This window comes from Pinus tabuliformis, chromosome 2_2 (genome assembly GCF_031772625.1).
Source record: "Pinus tabuliformis cultivar Carrire ecotype Pingquan chromosome 2_2, CPIR1, whole genome shotgun sequence".
Lineage (NCBI taxonomy): Eukaryota > Viridiplantae > Streptophyta > Pinopsida > Pinales > Pinaceae > Pinus > Pinus tabuliformis.
Genome location: NC_142300.1, coordinates 323,620,825 through 323,637,118, shown reverse-complemented (window position 1 = coordinate 323,637,118; position 16,294 = coordinate 323,620,825). Strand labels below are relative to the sequence as shown.

Sequence of the window (16,294 nt, the reverse complement as noted above, 5' to 3'; positions counted from 1 at the left end):
ATCAGAGTAGATTTGGCTTCAAGGGGACGCCTTTGTTGCTGAGGGGTTTCGCTCGGGCCTGTGGTAGACCCTGTTCAGTGGGAGATCTAAGAGATCGATTCTGGTGGTGAAAGAAGATGGTGAGCAGTGAAAAGATAAAGATCAAGTAATTTAATGGTCAGAGTTTTGAGTTGTGGAAACTCAAGATGGAGGATCTGTTGGTGGATAAATATCAATGGATCACGGTAGATCCGGGTACTAAACCAACGGGAGTGTCCGATGAAGAATGGAAGAAGTTGGATTGGAAGGCAAAGAGCACAATACGATTGTGTGTCTCAGATTCAGTATTGCTGAATGTATCAGGGGAAGCTACGGCGAAGGCTTTATGGGACAAGTTAGGGACTTTGTACCAATCTAAGTCTCTGGTGAACAAACTATTTCTGCGGAAAAAGCTGTATAATCTGAGGATGAAAGATGGAGACTTAGTGATAGAGCATCTGAATGCTTTTAATACTGTGGTAAGTCAGTTAGCATCTGTTGATATTAAAATTTCTGATGAAGATTCAGTTAGCATCAGTTTGTTGTGTTCTCTACCAGATTTGTGGGATAGTCTGGTTATTGCAATAGGTGGCAATGCAACTGCCTTGCAGTTTGATGAAATAGTCTCAGCCTTGCTAACATAGGAGATGAGACGGAAAAATATGGAGAGCCAAAATGGTGATGCCTTGTCTGTACGAGGACGGTCCCAGAACAGAAACAAAACTAAGTCATCGAGTGGGAGATCTAAATCTAGAGGGAGATCTAAATCTCCAGGAAAACCTGTAAAGGTGGTGTGCTGGTAATGCGGAAAGGAAGGCCACTTCAAAAGGGACTGTAAATCTAAAGCTCCTGACAAAGGAAAGGGATCTGATGAGGCTCCTTCTGCAGAGGTGAAAACCACCTCAGATGGTGGGGATGTGTACTTGGCTTCTTCAAGTACACATGTAGATCATGAGGCATGGTTGATTGACTCAGGGGCATCTTTTCACTTCACTCGCCATGGAGAGTGGTTCTGCGAGTATGAGAAATATGATGGTGGTGATGTCTTCTTGGGGGATGACAGGAAGGCTAGAATCATTGGTCGTGGAAAAGTAAAGTTGAAGTTGCAAGGTGGAAGGGTTAGAACGCTTCCAGGTGTTTTACATATTCCTGCATTAGCCAGAAATCTGATTTCTGTAAGCAAGTTGGATGATGCAGGTGTAAAAACAGTGTTCGAGAAGGATACCTACAAAATGGTTCGAGAAGCACTGATATTGATACGGGGAGTTCGGATTGGAACTCTGTACAAGCTGTAAGGTAGCACTGTTATTGATGGGTGCAATAGTTCTATGGTTCCTAAAAGTGAAGCAGAAAATCTAGTGGTCTCTGGAGAGAAGACCATGTTGTGGCATCAAAGGCTTGGACATATTCGAGAGAAGGGCCTTCGAATACATCATGGTAAAGGTATGGTAGAATGTATGAATAATAGCTCTCTGGATTTTGATTTTTACAAAAATTGTGTATATGGGAAGCAGAATCGAGTGAGTTTCCCCTCTAGTGGTAAGAGGGCGAAACATATATTAGAGCTTATGCACAGTGATGTGTTTAGATCTGTGAAGGTTCCATCACTGGGTAAGTCTGGTACTATGTATCATTTATAGATGACTTCTCGAGGAATACATGGATATATTTCCTTAAGAAGAAATCTGAAGTCTTTGACAAGTTTAAAGAATTTAAGGCTCTAGTGGAAAACCAAACAGAGAAGAAGATAAAGGTGCTGAGGACAAATAATGGTGAAGAGTTTTGCAGTAAGGAATTTGAAGAATTCTGCAAGAAGTGTGGTATAGCACGACAAAAGACTACTCCATATACACCTTAGCAAAATGAAGTTGCAGAAAAAATGAACAAGACGTTGATGGAAAGAGCAAGAAGCATTCTCAGTGGTGCCGGGTTAGGACAGGAATTCTGGGCATAGGTGGTGGATACTGCATGTTACCTGGTCAACAAGTCACCTTCATCAGCGTTGGAGGATAAGACTCCACAAGAGGTATGGACTGGTAAGAAACTCTCTCTTTCACATCTGAGGGTATTTGGATGTGATGCATATGTACATGTTCCAAAGGAGAAACGAACCAAGTTGGATAGTAAATTTGAAAAGTGCATCTTTATTGGGTATAAGGATGGTTTAAAGGGTTATAAGCTTTGGAACCCAGTCACACAGAAGGTTGTGTATAGCCGAGAAGTGGTGTTTATAGAGGTAAAAGATGTTATTAAACATGAAGTCCAACCAGAGGAATCTGAGAAGATAGAGTTTGAGCTAAAGGAGGAAGAATCAGACTCTACAGCAGAGGAGGAATCAGAAGATGAAGAGCCACAAACTCCGACTGTGAGAAGATGAGTTCGAGAAAGAAGGTAGCCAGAAAGGTATAGTCCATCTGCTTTCTGTTCAAGTTTTGCTTTGTCTGTTATTGATGATGATCCCAGAACTGTGAAGGAAGCAGTGGATTCAGAGGATGGAAAACTTTGGAAAGAGGCCATGGTTGATGAAATGGCATCTTTGCACAAAAATGAGGCTTGGGATCTGGTGGAGTTGCCGGCTGGAAGGAAACCCATTGGCAGCAAATGGGTGTTCAAAAAGAAGACAAATGCAGAAGGAAAAGTGGAGAAATACAAATCTCGATTGGTAGCTAAAGGTTATTCCTAGGTTTCGGGAATTGATTTTGGTGATATTTTTTCCCTTGTTGCCAAGGTAACTTCTATTAGATTACTTTTATCTGTTGCTGCTACTTTTGATTTTGAGGTAGAATAGATGGATGTGAAGACAACATTTCTTCACGGGGATCTGGAAGAGGAGATCTACATGAAGCAACCTGAAGGCTTTGCGGTGAAGGGTAACAAAGAACTGGTGTGTAAGTTAAAGAAGTCTCTGTATGGGTTAAAATAGTCATCAAGGATGTGGTATCAGAAATTTGATACATTTATACAGGGACTTGGTTTCACCAGAAGCAAAGCAGATCACTGTGTGTATTTTAAATTAATTGGTGACCGTGTTATTTATCTGGTCTTGTATATGAATGATATGTTGCTGGTTGGAAATGATAAAGAAATTATCCAGGATTTGAAGACCCAATTGTCCTCCAAATTCAACATGAAATATTTTGGTGCTGCAAACTATATTTTGGGCATGGAAATTAAAAGAGATTGTACAAAGAGGAAGCTTTGGTTAAACCAGAGGAAGTATGTCGAGACAATACTGCAGAGGTTTAATATGCGGGATAGTAAACCAGTGAAGGTTCCTATTCTTGTAGGTGTGAGGTTATTTGCTGAATAGTGTCCCAAGACACAAGAAGAGGAAGGGGATATGTCCCGTGTTCAATATGCAAGTGCAGTCGATAGCCTGATGTATGCAATGGTCTGTACTATACCAGACATTGCACATGCAGTGGGAGTATTGAGCAGGTTTATGTCAAAACCAGGGAAGGAGCACTAGACAACAGTGAAGCGAGTTTTCAGGTATTTGCGTGGCACTAGTGATTATGGTTTGTGCTACCAAGGAAGACTAGGATTGGACAGAATGTTGGATATTCAAGGCTTTGTTGATGCAGATTGGGCTAGAGATCTGGATCAGAGAAGATCTACAAGTGGGTATGTGTTTAACCTATTTGGAGGTGTAGTCAGTTGGATGAGTAAGAAACAATTGTAGTGGCACTATTAACTACAGAGGCAGAATACATGGCAGCCACTCATGCAAGCAAGGAAGCAGTTTGGTTGTAGAGATTGTGTTCAAGTATGTGGTTAGTATAGGAAGTTATAAGGATATATTGTGATAGCCAAAGTGCAATTTTCTTGGCAAAGAACCCCGTATATCATTCAAAGACAAAGCACATTGATGTTCAGTATCACTTTGTGAGGGATATGATAGAAGACAAAAAAGTGTTGCCAGTAAAGGTAGACACTTTGAAGAATACTGCAGATGCATTGACAAAATCTGTGAGCTTTCAGAAGTTCTCTTGGTGTAGAGAAATAATGGGCGTTTCAGGGTTGGAAAAATGACTAAGCTCTCTTGTGGCCCCTATGGAAAGAAAACAAGAAGTGGGAGAATTTTGGGTTGTGTTATATTCTTTCCACGACTAGCCCATGTAGTTAACCGGGGGGTTAGAGGGTGGGTGGAGTATCCCCTTCGTTGCGCCGATTGTGTAGCGAGGGGGGGTCATTGGGGGTTTGAGGTGTACCCGTAACCCCACTTTATGGGGTCCGGCGCAGCGCCCCGGAAAATTTTGGTTTTGGACCCTATTTTAGGTTGGGCGGACCCACCTATGGTTTTGTGCATGATTTTCGCACATGTTTTTTGGACACGATGGTTTTTTCGGTCCATGGTATTGGATGCTTCGGCATGTATAAATATGTATTATAACATTGAGAGGAAAATAATGACAAATAAAGCTGGTAGTCCCATTTTTTGGGATTCAGGGGAAAATCTCTGTGTATATGTGTTTTATGTGTTATGCTTTCGCATTGTTTATTTTCTGTGTTTTAGAATTCGTATGCAGGTAATTTCTGTACGAGGTTAAAACCTAAAATTTCAAAGTCATAACCGAACATCTTTGTCACCCATTTTTACTGCTCTTCTGAAGATAATCTTTGTTCCAAAAATTATTTAAGACTATCATGATTTGTTTTTACCTTGAAGTGTCTTCCCATTAGGTAAGGTTTCCATTGCTTTATTGTATGTAGTATTGCCAACGTAGGTTTTTGTAAATACTTTCCTTTGATTGGACGACTTTCAAAAGCAATGGGTCTTCCTTCTTGCATTAAAACAACACCAATTCCATTCCCTGAAGCGTCACATTCCACAATAAATGCTTTTTGAAGTCTAGCGTAGCTAAGATTGGTGCTTGGCACATTGCCTCTTTAAGATGTTCAAAGGCCTTCTTTTCTTCTAGAGTCCAAGAAAATGCATCTTTTTTCAGTAATGATGTTAAAGGCACCTCTATTCTCCCATAATTCATAACAACTTGCAATAATACCCTGTCAACCCCAGAAATCCTCAAAGATCCTTTATGGTTGTGGGGATTTTCCATTCCTTAATGGCTCTAATTTTGTTAGGGTCTACCTCAACACCTTCATGAGATACAATATGACCCAAATATTCCACATCCTATACTCCAAAGAAACATTTGGAGGTTTTTGCTTATAATTGTTTCTCCTCCAATATTTTGAGTACCTTGTAAAAATGTTGAACATGATCCTTCCAAGACTTGTTGTAGATTAGTATATCATCAAAAAATACTAACACAAATTTTCTAAGGAAGGGTTTGAAATGGAATTCATCAAACATTGAAATGTGGAAGGTTCATTAGTAAGGCCAAAATGCATGACCAAAAATTCATAATGACCCTCATGAGTTTTGAATGTTGTTTTTAGAATGTCTTCACTCTTCATTCCAATTTGATGATATCTTGAATGAAGATCCAGCTTGGTGAAGTAAATTGCTCCGTCTAATTCATCCAACAATTCATCAAAGACAGGAATGGAAAATTTACCTTTAATGGTGAGCTTGTTTAGCTCCCTATAATCTAGACAGATGCCATGATCCATCCTCCTTGTGCACCAATACTACTGGAGCAGAGAATGAACTTTGACTAGGTTGAATTATGTTAGCCTCTAGCATTTCTGCAACCATACAATCAAGTTCACTCTTTTGGGCATAAGGATATCTATAAGGCCTGATCTTTGGAGGAACACTTCCTAGAATCAAGTGAATCACAGGATCATGATCATGAATATTTGGGAGTCCTTTGGGAGTCTCAAACACCTTGGAATGATTGTCCAAGGCTTTTTGGAGATCTGGATAAGTAGATGATTTCGATGTTTGAACCCCTAGTGAGAATAATTGTGCAATTACACCCTGTTATTCTTTCTTCAGAAGCTTTGTCATGCCATTAGAGTTGATTGTCTTTCTTAGTTTCCCTATGAACCCCTTAATTCAATTGCCTTTCCTTCTAAAAAAATTCAGTAAAAGTTCTTGAAAATTGAAAGTTATTGTCCCCAAAAATTGTAACCATTGGACTCCTAGTACAACATCAACACCACCCATTGGAATGGAAAGGATTGGACTATTCAATACATATTATCCCATGGTTAGCTAGATATTATGGCACTTTCCAGAGCAATTTATAGTTCCTCCATTTGCAACCATCACTTGACACTTTGGTGCTGGATATAAGAATCAATTCAATTCCTTGGCTATCTTACAATGAATAAAATTATGGGTGCTACCCGATTCAATCAACACTATTACCTTTTTATTCTTGATATATCCTTCTATCTTGAGAGTTTGAGGAGTGGTATTTCCTGCCAATGCATTACAAGAAATGGTCATAATCATTTCTTCTTTCTCTAGGGTTGGTTCCTAGTGTATATCCTCCTCTTTTGATGTTTTTGGTTCATTTTCTTCCTTCTTTTCACAATCTATGTAGAATAATTTCTTCTCAACACACTTATAACCTTTGATGTAATTGCTATCACAACTGCAACAAAGCCCTTTTGCTATTTTTTCCTCCAATTGTTGTGGTGGAAACCTTGTAGGTTGTGGAAGACTAGGGGCATAAACACTTCCATCTTTATAGTTGTCTGTGGTAGATTCCTTTGTTGCTATAATTTTGTTTTCAACTTTTCTTGCCACCCTGAATGCCTTCACCAATGAATCAGGTAACCAAAGGTGAACCTCATGTTGGATATTATCTTTTAAATTCCCTATGAGGACATCAATCCTATGCTCCCATGGAATATCAGTTACCCTAATATTCAATTTTTGGAAGTCTTCAATGTGCTCTGCCATTGAACCCTTTTGTTTGAGATTTATCAATTGGGTAAAGAAGGTGTTTCTCTTTGTATCTCCATAATGTGCTATCATTTTCTCCATAAAAAATGTCCAGGTGACAAGTGGTTTACGAGAACAAAGCCATCTATACCACACAAATTGATTGGGTTCTAAAAATAAAGATGTAATATATACCTTTTGAGAGGGTTACACATCTTGTAGATCAAAATATTGCTCCATTTGTAGTATCCATGTTATCGGATCCTTGCCATCAAACTTCCTCATATCTATCTTTGGAATGTGGTGGTTCTTAAACCCCACATTGGAGTCTCTCAAATCGTAATTCATATTCCTTTTGCCCTCATCATGATTTTCATGGATTATCTTGTCACCACCGAGAAGCCTTTCTTACAAAACTTTGTCGACCCTTCCAACTTGACATTCATCGCATCCGTGTCTACTTTAAAATCATCCATGTTGCCTTTTATACCATCCATGCTTGCTTTTAAGCCATCCATGTCATCTTTGGTTGCTCTTCGTGAGAGTAAAATTTGTTGCACTTGGTCCCGTAATTTTGATATATCATGTTGCAATTCTTCTTCTTCGTGTGACATAGTAGAGCTTTCTAAGGGCTTACTGGGTGTTGAATTCTTTTGTTTGGGAGGCATTTTAGAACCAAACACTAATACCTATGCTTCAATATGCTGTTTAAATCACTTTAAACTGATTTTTCAAACAAAAGTTATGCAAATTTTAAAAATGTACACTTTTTTCTTGGTTTTTACGAGCTATATCTTGAAACGGTTATAATTCTATAATTTTACATCTCCAAGGTCTGAAATTTGGTCCTATGGTAGCCCTTTGAGTCTTATTTCCAACCCAACAAGTCATACCAAGATTGGATTCTTCAAGGAAGTGTTATGCCCAATCTCCCACGACGGCCTGATTATAGACTGGTTTAGTAGAGCGAACATGTATGGAGTGCCACGTGTCATTGTTTCAACCTTCGGCCCTGAAAATGGCACCCAAAAAACTACAGTCTGACATCTTTCTATCACTTCTTACAAAATTCAAATCGGATGCTCAGAGAAAAAGTTATGATGATTTTCCTTAGGTCCCCTGTTTGAGATGGAATTATGGATCTTGCAAAAACCCTAACTTCCTCTGATCATATCTCCGAAAATATAGCGAGACAAGATCTGAAATTTGTACACAAAGTTCACTAAGCTTGCAGCTCCACATGGTTGTAATTTCAGCTTTTGGAGCTTCGTATAACAAAAGTTATAGCGAAAATTCCACGAAGACTTGTTTGAAGTAGCAAAACCCTAGAATCCAAAGCTCTGATAGCAAATGTTATGTAACCAACTCACAGAAAAGATAGATCAATGACTTAAAAGATATCCTCTTCGAGGGGGAAACCTCCTTTACATTACATAAATGAACAATTTTTCAATGATACAAATTACAATACCTCCTTTGTGTATATAAGAGTCTAAGGGGTCACAAATTACAATATAATCAGAACCTACATAACAATAACAATGTAAGGGCACAAGAATAACAATACTAGACTTCTATGGGGCACAAAAATAACAATATGGGGGCTACATGGGAAAAGCAATAATAATAAGGGGGATACACTAGTAGTATAGTGACCTAACACTACCTAAGGATCAACTGGAGTAGTACAAGAAGATATCATATTAATATAGACAACCAAGGTAGATTTGTCGAGAAGTGGAGGAGAAGGAAGCGAAAAGGCTCCCATGAGAGAGGAATCCTTAAGTAGTTCAATCCCGACATGTTGATAAGGGTGAGGGTTTTCCCCCACGAGAGGGACACTTCCAGTAAGTTGAGAATTGGTGGCAAAGAAAGTGAGTTGATCAATGGCTATGATACTTCCTTTATGAGGAAAAGAAATCATTCTAAAATATGTTGAAACAACCGCAGCCATGTCATAAACCCACGTACGACCCAATAGAAGATTGTAATCTAGTGGTTTGTTGATAAATTCGACTTTTATGGATACGGTCTTACCGCCTAATTCTACTTGTAGAGAATTCAAAATTCCACAAGGTTTGTAGATTCTTCCATCAAAAGCTTTTAGAGTGGTTGGTGACTGAGTTAATTAGGGAGGACCAATGGCCTTCTAGCAAGACAGAGACATAATACAGGGTGAGGCTCCCTCGTCCATAATGGAATGATGGATATTCTTACCGTGAACAACAACCTGGATCATGAAAGTTAATTGAGTCGAAAGTCGAGGTGTATGATTCTCATGGTTAAAAACTACTAGGTTGGAATCTGAAGGATCAATACATCCAATTGTAGAAAGCAAAGCCTTCTTTTGAGCGGGATAGTTTTGCAACACCACGAGAGTGGACATAGTTGAAGGACATTGAGTCGGGTCCTCAACTATGTTTTCTGAGCGGCTCTCGCATGAGTGTTGAAAGTAGATTTATGGATAATGCCTTCGGGAGGCTTAATTGTCAACTTAGTATGTATGGCATTTGGAGTAGGATCCATTGGGGACGCAATCAAACTGGTAGGTTTATCAGTAGCCTGACCATTCGAGGGATTCCCGTTATTTGTAGTCTTTACTTCGAGTGGCCACTATAACATCATTTTTTGGCTTAGCAGAGGAAGTCATCATAATCGAGTTAGAGGAAGTGGGATCTCGGGCAACCATATTAGTCTCCTAATTCAAAAACATATTTGTCAATACAACAGGTGTAGTGGATGATTTAAGGAATTGATTCACTTTCACCTAGTGTGGACAATCGTAAGTGAAATGCTCCTCATTACAAATCAAACATGGGTAACAAGGTTTCTGCTTTTCTTTAGAATACTAATTATTTTGTTTATCCTACGAAGGATTATCTTTATTCTTTTTACCTTTGTCTTTCTTCTTACTTCTTAGCTGCTAAGAATTACCTTTTGATGATCGAATGACATTGGTCTTCAAAGTAGAAGCCACGGGAGTGGTGGAAGGAGGGTTTGAGCACTCACAGCAAGATTTGAACCAGATGGATTACCCGTCGACTTCTGGCTGGCAAAACCAATCATGCCATCAACGGCGTGTGATTCTTTACTAGGAGGTTGAGGAACAGTATTAGAAGTTCGCAAAGAATTTGGTATTTTATCATAAAGCGTTCCAGATTGGGTATAAATAAGGTCCAAATACTAGGCACGAGAAATTACTTGCTCTTCGGTCACAACTTCGCCCCTAGCGACATATTTTGTGATAGATGGCAACAAAGAGTTAATAAACCATTCGGCTAACAATCGGTCAAGAACAAAAGTTTCAACCAAACAACGACGATGTCACCACTCATGAATGTGATCCTAAAAGTGAGTGGCATTAGTTTGTTTGAAATTGGTTAAAAGTTCAGTTCCAGTGTCATATAGAATGGGTAACTGGAAATGCGTGAGGAGTGTGGTAGCCAAAGCACTTAAATTATCGAATGAAGCTCTTGGTAATTCAATATACCATTTTTTTGTCGTACCTGTGAGTGTATGCTGGAAAAGACGCAAATGAATAGAGTCATCATTGAGATAGTTCGAAGAACACCACAAATGATAAGTCATCACATGTGTGGATGGGTCTTCTCCACACACGTGATGACTTATGAATGGAAATATCCTATTGAGGTCTGGTGGAGAATGGCCTGAGCAACAAGTATCTATATTCTGGGATGGGGAGGATTTTAATAACCAGAATACATGTAACCTTGCTGCCTAACTCCAAGATGACCTTATAAAGGTTGAAACAGCTGGTTTTGGATTTCTTGACTGTAAGGCATTTGAGGGATACCTTGATAAGGTTGATATTGTTGCCCAATGGGATTTTTCATAATCCCAATATAAGGTTGGTTAGGTTGTGCTTGCCCCATGCCATATATATTCTGACCCATTTGAATTTGAGGAATGGCCTGACCAAGCGGTTGTGATTGTTAGTCATCTTGGAAACACTAGGTATACAAGCTTGAGAAGTGCCACATACCAGTGGAATAGACTGAGTGAAAGATGCAGCTTGTAAAGGTTGGCTTACATTCACTTGAGCTTGAACAAGTTGAGAGATTGGTTGTTGAACAGGAATCTGAGATGTAGGTGGAACATGTTGAGAAACTAAAGATGAAGCCACAACCAAACTAGGTTGGACGGACACGGTAGGTTGCCAAACATTAGCGGCCATTCCTGAATTTGGAGGACTCATATGAGGCTGAGTACTAACTTGAGGAGATGGAAATTTCCCTACAATAGGTTTCCCCTCTGCCAAAAGAGGAGGGTTATATAGAGGCAACTGCCCCCTAAGAGGAGGGTTCCTAATGGGAGGTGGATTGGGTTGTTGTAGGTGTCCATACCCACTAACACAAGGACCAGTTTGCTGCTTAATCGTAGAAGTAGATGGAGGAAGAGGAAGACTGTGTAGCGCTCATCAAAGAAGTGCTAGATGGAATTCCATATGTCAATGACATGGGAGAGGTCCATGGACTGGATGTTGTACCAGAAAAGGTACCAAACAAATATTGGTAACCAAGCGAGACAGATGGGTCACCATACAAATGTGTTTTTGGCGATGTTACAAACATGGATGAATTTGCAACATGGGTTGTCTCGGTCATGGTAGTAGATATAGGCTGAGAAACCATAACAAATTCAATCATGGTTAACTATCCGAAAGAAGATTATCGAGGGAAACTCAAAGGTGAGTTGAAAGGAAAAGATTCGGACAAAGGAGCTTGTGATGGAGTATGAGGAGAACGAAAAGGATGGGCCTGATGAAAATGAGCCCCTACTTGAATGGGAGAGGATGGTTGAGGCTCTTCCTGTGGAATCTCTTCAATACTCAAAAGACCATGTGGAAGCAGTTCATCATCAAGTCCAAGATATGTAGTTTGTGGTTGTGTGTGAGACAGAGGAAGAGAAGAGGAAGATCCTAAAGTAATAGGTGTAGATAACTGAGGTGCCTCATGTTGTATGACCTCAAGTTGTGTTGTCTCTAATTCAGTATAGTCAGGGTCAATAACCTCAGGTAATAAGATTTAAGGTGCTTCGGTTTCGACTGTGTCAGATTCAATGGCCAATGGAGAAGTAATCTTGGGCTCAGTACTCACAGGAAAAGATGATTCTATTGGATCAATTTCAGTTGGAAAACTAGAAGTAGTTGCTCCCGAAGCACTAGATTCGGTAGTCCGCTTCTTTTTATGCTTCTAACAACAGGCGGGAGTTGCCTCAGGTGGAAGAGGAGACTCTTTTTGCATTCTACGCGAACAATAGAGGGTGGGTTGTTTTTATTCTGCGTTGGATTAATAAATTTTAACAATTAACACAAAAAATAAATCAAAGAGGGTAAACTAGGCATAAAGGTTTACCAAGTGATTGTGAACTGCAATATACAACCTTGGAGAACCAAGGGTTTACGTACAGGTAGGAACTCTCCCCAAATATTGTTTCGAGACAGTATACAAGGTGGCTGACTTGGTTACCTATGGTGGACTTCAAAATATACTCGACGATACGTGGAAGTGCAGTCTGTTCTAGTGTTGTCTAGTTTGTAATCATATGATGAGTGTTTCCATATACTTTTCATGCGTGGGGCATCATCCAATATCCCTGGAGGTACGTGGAAAATAGTCTAATACACTTACATACGTGGAACGGGATATCACCCCCGAAAATGCAGCACTGGCAAAACTGACAGCTCCTATGTTTATAGATGTCGAAACAAGTCTCTAGCATAGACCTCTAGATGTTTGCGTTAATGTTTCAAATGATCCTTAACATTGATTTTCTAAATTTTAAATTTTATCTTGAATTATGTTTCAGTTTTCAAGTCACCACGAATTTCACCTGAATATCCTAAAAATGCAAGCTAGCATGATGAAATGAAACTTTTTCTTTCAATGAAAATCTATGTACAAGAGGGAAGAGAACAAAGAGTATGCAACAAACAAGTTTGTTAAATGCAATTACCCTAATGCAACTATTCTAATTCCAATTCACACACAAAACCATACATGCAATGCAAGATGCATAAGATTTTTCTTTTCAATTCCACTTAATTTTCAGATGAAAACTAAGATACTTGCCTAATCACTGATAAAAGACACTATTCAGAACGATGACGGAAACACCAATCCTTTCAAGCAATCAGTTTGCTAATGACCTGATTGACAAGAACAAAGGAAAATTTAAACAAATTATTATAAAAGGCACTCAAAACCAAAAGAAAACAAGATGGCAGCTTCTAAGAGACCAAGACACACTCACGGGCATAAGGAGAACTAGATGGAACAAAGCTAATTAGACAACGAATCACAAAAAGGAATTTTTTTGCATGAAACAAGGGTCAGCGAAGGTGCTGAAAGGAAACCAATGCTCTGCAGTGCAGGTACAGAGAAGGCCGGAGAGCGTTTCTATGCTCTGTCTCCAGACCACAAGGAGCGCTGATCAAGATAGGTGCAAGTTCTGACGCAAAAAATCAAAGGAAGCTCAATGAAAGGTATTCCTAGGGTCAATTCAGATTGAGTGAGGCAATCAAGGCTTGCTCAAGAGATGAAACAAGAACTAGGGACAAGGAAACCACTAAGGGAATAAAATGTCCCCCAGCAAAGTCGCCAATTTGTTATGTGGAATATATGACTTTAGACAGAAGTATCTTCCCTAGACATAGTGGACTGGTCTAGAACAACAGAAAGCAAATAATATAAAGTTTCCCCTAGAGAAAATGAAGAATGGAAATAGTCTTACTTGGAATCTGTCACCAACTCTTCTCTCTTCTCGGATCATAAGCTCCAAACATAACACCGATTGCTATAATTAGAACCTGCACATATAGCCAACACAAGCCAAAGATCTACGACATCTATGTAGCATTATCGAATTTATCTATTCAATGGATCAGCAAAACATTGAAATATATGAATGTAAACATAACATAACACATATAAGGAAACAATATAATTTTTGTATTAATTTGAATAGGAGAGAGTTTACAACCAAGGATAGTAGTTGATCTTGTAGAGATCTCCCCAAGTTTACTTCTCCTTCCTTGTCACAAAGTACACCTCAATGTCACCCTAATGCAAGAAGATGATGACTCTCTTAAATTCAATGCAACAACGTGAGGGTATGATTAGTCTCCAAAAGCCAACTTTGATGTTGTAGATGGCTGTAAATTTCTAAGAGAGGGATGGTAGTTTAGAAATTCTTATCCATTTACCAATCTAGGCTTGAGATCCACTTAAGAGGGGAGGATGAGGTTAAGCGATAAGAGGTGAAATCTCCAAGGTAGGATCAGATAGGATTCAAAGTTCTTATCTAAGGTAAATGGTTGAAACAACTCCTAGAATCTTCTAGAAGAGGAAGCTTCAAGATATTTTTTATTTTTCCCAAATTTCTAGAATCAGCCTACCCCCAACAAGGGACAACTTGTTTTTTATCAGCATTAGTGCAGAAGGAAGCAACTTGATGCTGAACATAGGTCCCTAAAGGGGCAAGGTGTGTTGGGCCTTAAAAGAACTGAAATGAAGCATTCATAGCTAGAAACTTAGGGATTTGGAAGATTCATGCTTAGGGATTTGAGTATGGATGATGACAAGGTGTTCACAGATGCTGATTGATCTAGTTTGTAGGCATATTGACCAGATGTTACAAAATGGCCTATAACAAAGTGGATTGATGGCCATGCCTCTTAGTAATATTTGTTTGTATATGAAATTTCATAGAGTAACATGATGGTGAGCGACATGGAAGTTTTGATGTTTGTGGCATTATTTCACCTTCATATTTGACTAAAATCCATGGCTCTTTCATATTATGGAGAATTTGGGATGCTGGAAATAATTATCTCTTTTAACATGGGATTACTTAGGGAACAAAAGAGGTTGAGACTTTCCTTTTAGATCCATTCAGTGTTGGAAGCTTGGAAGTGAGTCTATTACTAAAATCCAACTTTTTTAAACAATAAGGCTAAAAAAGGCACAATGTTTTCTTTAAGACCTGGAGGACATAGATAGTCAAACTATAGGTGTAAAGATGTTGGCCAAACTTGCTAGCTTGGGCCTTACTATAGAAGCCATCAAAGAGTGGAATTAAGAAGAGGGGTTTGAAGATTCTTTTGAGTTTGCATTTCTCTATTACTCTAGCCCTATAGATTTCCTTACCACTATGGAAGTAGATCAAAATGTTAATGAAGTCAATAAATCCACTCCCAACAAATTTTGATATTTGTTAATATCTTATGACCATTGCTACACAAAGCACAAGTATGTGGTTGATTAGTAGTTAAAGTAACTTGACTACAGTGATTGTGAAAGATGCAAGTGTGACCTCTCAAAGGATTTAGAAGTTGTCTTGAGCGTTATCCAATTCCATAAATGTTGATGTACTAGTAGCACTGGTGATACAATATCCAAAACCGAAGGGATTTTTGTTAGTACAAATTCATTAGAACATGGTGATAGCTCAACGAAATGAGTCGTCTCTATTATTCTTTCTATTCCATGTAAAACGTGATGACGATGCAAAGAAATGTTAATTTCTCTATAATTCCATTTGGAATGCACAAACAACTATGAATGTGATGTGTTTGGTATAATTTCAAACAATGATAGACGAGAAAGTGTTTAAGTCATGCATGAATTGCAAGCAAGATGAGCATTACCTCATTAAAATGTGTGACTTTGACTTAGATGCAGGTGAACTTTGTGAAGGAGCTGCAAATGATAAAGTCAAAACAACTAAGTATTTAATATTAAAAGAGATTGAGAAAATGGTAGATGACATTATTAAGGAGTGCGACCAATTTTTTCAAGATTTAATAAGCCAATAAGCCAATGGGCCTTACTATAGAAGTCATCAAAGAGTGGAATTAGGAAGAGGGGTTTGAAGATTCTTTTGAGTTTGCATTTCTCTATTACTCTACCCTATAGATTTCCTTACTACTATGGAAGTGGATCAAAATGTTAATGAAGTCAATAAATCCATTCCCAACAAATTTTGAAATTTGTAAATATCTTGTGACGATTGCTACACAAAGCACAAGTATGTGGTTGATTAGTAGTTAAAGTAACTTGATTACAGTGATTGTAAAAAATGCAAGTGTGACCTCTCAAAGGATTTAGAAGTTGTCTAGAGTGTTATCCAATTCCATAAACGTTGATATAGTAGTAGCACTGGTGATACAATATCCAAAACCTAAGGGATTTTTGTTAGTATAAATTCACTAGAACATGGTGATAGCTCAATGAAATGAGTCGTCTCTATTATTCTCTCTATTCCATGTAAAACGTGATGACGATGCAAAGAAATGTTAGTTTCTCTATAATTCCATTTGGAATGCACAAACAACTATGAATGTGACGTGTTTGGTATAATTTCAAACAATGATAGATGGGAAAGTGTTTAAGTCATGCATGAGTTGCAAGCAAGATGAGAACTACTTCATTAAAATGTGTGACTTTGACTTAG

At 38.6% G+C, this 16,294-nt stretch overlaps 1 protein-coding gene across 2 annotated transcripts in view; it reads left to right on the top strand.

Moving 5' to 3' along the window:
• LOC149192594 (MADS-box transcription factor 23-like) overlaps window positions 1-16,294 on the top strand; it is a 417,351-nt gene that overhangs the window by 315,212 nt on the left and 85,845 nt on the right. The window lies entirely within an intron of this gene.